Raw genomic sequence first — 4127 nt, 5'->3', positions numbered from 1 at the left:
GATCTGTTTATAAAACTTGTCTAAAAATGTAAAATAATTATGATTTAATATAAAAGTCATTATATCACATATAAAATCCTGATGTGTATCAGTTATTGTTAGATCTCCTTCAAGAAAGTCCCTGCATTCGTCGATCCCTTTCTGATGTTCAATACACGTGTATAAAGATTGTACATCCACTGTTACCCACAAATACGAATCCTTCCATTCCAAATTATCTACGGTTTGTAGTACACTAGTGGTGTCTTTGAGGTAAGATTGCAACTTAATAACATGTTTATGCAAAAAGAAATCCACGTATTTGGATAAATGTGAGGTCAATGAATCTATACCTGCGATGATAGGTCTTCCTGGTGGGTCTTGTATGGATTTATGAATTTTGGGGAGAAAATAAAAAATAGGAATGATGGGGCTAGTGATTAAAAGGTATTGGAATTCTTCCTTGGTGATGATGTTGTTGCGAAGTCCATAAACCAGGAGAGTTCTCAGTTCGTCAATGTAGTTAACCATAGGGTCATTTTCTAGTAGAGTGTAGGAGTTCAAATCTCCCAGAAGTCTATATGATTCTTTGACATAGTATGACCGATCCATAACCACTAACCCCCCTCCTTTGTCAGCCTGTTTGATGACAATATCATTGTTTTTTTGAAAGTTATCAAGTGCTTCTTCTTCTCTATTCTTTAAATTGTACTTGGTAATTGGTTTCATCTCTCCTTCACATAAATCCTTTTTAACCAATTCATAGAAGACATTTAAATGGCTCCCCTTAGATTCCACTGGATAGTACTTGGATTTCCCTTTAAGTCCTGATTTTGATTCATTCGTATTAAAATTTCTGATCACAGCATCTTCTTTTCTCAGAAAATGTCTTTTTAGGGTAAGATTCCTTACAAATTTATTGAGGTCGATGAAAGTATCAAATTTATTCATATTATTCGAGGGTGCAAATATTAATCCCTTTTTTAATAAAGAAATTTTAGGTTCTGTTTAGAGATGTTGAATATTCCTTTCTCTTTGGGGTCAGCTAGAGGTTTCTTCTCTTGTAGATTCTTCCTCCTGCCTCCTCGTATTCCTCGTCTTCTCTTAGTCTTCGTTTCATTGATCACTAAGGAAATTAAAACCTGGTGGGACAGCAAAGGGTTGGAACATTATATCTCTGTGAATCCCAACAGGTTTAAGACTAGTGAAAAATCTGACCTTTGGCACAGAAAAAACAGGTTTTATGGACAAATGGGATAACATATTACACAAATGCTCCCTAAACCTGCTGAAACTTATTATTAGTGAGAAAAAAACCTATACTCACAGAACTTGAATCAGATATAAAGGAGAAAGAGGTACATATGGAAGGCTTAAAAGATAAAGAGGACTATAGAGCAAATGATGCAGTACTTACTCGCAAATTGGATCGTATAGAGGAGGATGTCATGAAAGGAAAGGAAAAGAAATTCACTAGGGACAAACAAGACTACGACCTTAATAGGATTAAGAATTGGAGTAGATTCCCTTAGAATCCTACTAAACAACAGTGGAATAACCCCAACAAAGAAAAAACTTGGACGCCAGTATCATATAAAAGGAAACACAATTTTAGAAGAGATGAAAATATTACTGAACCTCAACACTATAGAACATACCAAACGAAAAATAGATTCTTGACATTACAATGATATGATTCCAACAGTGACACGGATCACTTTTTATCCCCGGGTCCAGAACATATGCCAACAAGCACGAGAAAGTCATTCTTCAAAGAAGCCACGAGACTGGTGTCTCCAATGAAATGAAGACTAAAGCTGGCCACACACTAGACCAACTTTCATCCAACCAGCCAACTAGTTGATTGGTTTGGAATGAAAATCTGGTAACGTATGGGAGTAACTGATGATCAGCAATTTGCTCCTAAATGCCATAAAACGGATGAAAATGGTCGTCAGACAAGTTTGTTAAATGTTTGATCAAAACAATTTGTTCAAACAACAGTTTTTGTCCATTTTCCGGCATTAGGGAGCAAATTGTTGATTGTCATTTGCTTTCATCCCTTACCAGATTTTCATTCCAACCAATCAACTAGTTGGATGATTGGATGTAAGTTGGTCTAGTGTGTGGCCAGCTTTAGAGAAGACGAGAAACACGAGGAGGCAGGAGGAAGAATCTATAAGAGAAGAAACCTTTAGCTGACCCCAAAGAGAAAGGAATATTCAACATCTCTAAACATGTGCTAACAGAACCAGAAATTTCTTTATTATATAAGGGATTAACATTTGCACCCTTGAATAATATGAATAAATTTGAGACTTTCATCGATCTCAATAAATTTATAAGGAATCTTACCCTAAAAAGACATTTTCTGAGAAAAGAAGATGCTGTGATAAGAAATTTTAATGCAAATGAATCAAAATCAGGACTTAAAGGGAAATCCAAGTACTATCCAGTGGAATCTATGGGGAGTCATTTAAATGTCTTCTATGAATTGGTTAAAAAGGATTTATGTGAAGGAGAAATGAAACCAATTACCAAGTACAATTTAAAGAATAGAGAAAAAGAAGCACTCAAAAACCTTAAAAAAAAAAATTATATTGTCATCAAACAGGCTGACAAAGGAGGGGGGTTAGTGGTTATGGATCGGTCATACTATGTCAAAAAATCATATAGATTTCTGGCAGATTTGAACTCCTACACTCTACTAGAAAATGACCCTACAGTTAACTACATTGATGAACTGAGAACTCTCCTGGTGTATGGACTTCGCAACAACATCATCACCAAGGAAGAATTCCAATACCTTTTAATCACTAAACCCATCATTCCGATTTTTTATTCTCTGTGGGCAAAACTAAACGTCCAATCAAATTGAGAATACAAGAACATATGCGGAACATAAAGAATAAAGTAGAAGGACATTTGGTATCCCAACATTTCACCCAGTACCACAACTCCAATCCAGAAGACCTGACCTTCAAATCTATTGAACATGTACAACTTGGAGAAAGGGGCGGAGATCTGGCAAACAAGTTATCGAAAAGAGAGATGTACTGGATCTTTGAACTCAACACCATGACAATGCGAGGATTCAATGACAGCTACGAGATAGCCCGTTCCTGTAGACATTATTAGATGATATTTTTGTGAATCTCATTTCTACAGTCATACCTCACTATAAGTGCCCAATCCCAGCAGATCTTGGAAGCTAAGCAGAGATGGGCCTGGCTAGTACTTGGATGAGAGACCACCAGGGAAGACTAGGAACTGTAGTAATATATGAGATTCACCTTTTTATATCATCAGCCTGCAGCTACTGAGCAGGAAACACCATCAAACAAAAATACTGAGTTATGAATACACCGTGAGAAGAAACATCAGTCTCTCTCGATTACACCTATCAAGATTGGAATGCACACTCCGCCCCTGACCTTAAAAGACAAATTATATGAAGAGATTTTTTCCAATTTAGATTTTTTCCATTTTTTCTGGTTGTTCTAACTGCCTCTGGGCCTGATTCAGAGCCGGATGCTCTGACCAGAGGGCTCGCTCTGAATCAGGGCCCTCCTACCTGAAAATGGAGCGGCCTCTTGGACGCTCGCACAGCTGTGGGTGACCATGATGATGGTCGTGACCATGATGATGGTCGCGATGGTCTTGACCATCGCGACCATCGGGCTTGCGACGAGACCCTGCTGTAGGGTCTCGCTGCCGCAAGCACTGGAGTGATTTTGGCTCTATCAGAGCCAAAATCACTCCCACTGACATCACTAGTGATGTCAGTGGGGCCGGACCCAGACGGTAGGCGTTCCCATGGGAACGCCTCCATCTGGCAGCCACGCCCCCGGCACGCCCACCAAAGGGGGCGTGCTGTCAGTCACCATCGACAGCACGCCCCCTTTGGTGCGAGACCCATAACGACAGCTTGGCCGTCGTTATTCGGGTCTCGCGCATTCGCACGACGGAGCTCCCTCCGTCGTGCACATGCGCATTTGGGTACCATCGACCCGCTTGCGAGCGTCTTGCGCTCGCGAGCGGGTCTGAATGAGACCCTCTGTTGGCAAATAACTATATTGGTTACTAAACATAATTGGCCCACATTTTTTAGATTTGGCCTTGTTCCTCGTTATATTTATGTCAATAAT

The 4127-nt window shown here is 39.4% G+C and overlaps 1 pseudogene; it reads left to right on the top strand.

Annotated features, from left to right (window-relative positions):
- Positions 1–3139: 3139 nt before the first annotated feature.
- On the top strand, positions 3140–3258 carry LOC148535179 (5S ribosomal RNA; annotated as a pseudogene).
- Positions 3259–4127: the final 869 nt, after the last annotated feature.

This window comes from Taudactylus pleione, unplaced genomic scaffold (genome assembly GCF_031769625.1).
Source record: "Taudactylus pleione unplaced genomic scaffold, aTauple2 ptg000055l, whole genome shotgun sequence".
Classification (NCBI taxonomy): Eukaryota; Metazoa; Chordata; class Amphibia; order Anura; family Myobatrachidae; genus Taudactylus; species Taudactylus pleione.
Note: the sequence above shows the minus strand (reverse complement) of the source record. Positions and strands in the feature narration are given on the sequence as shown.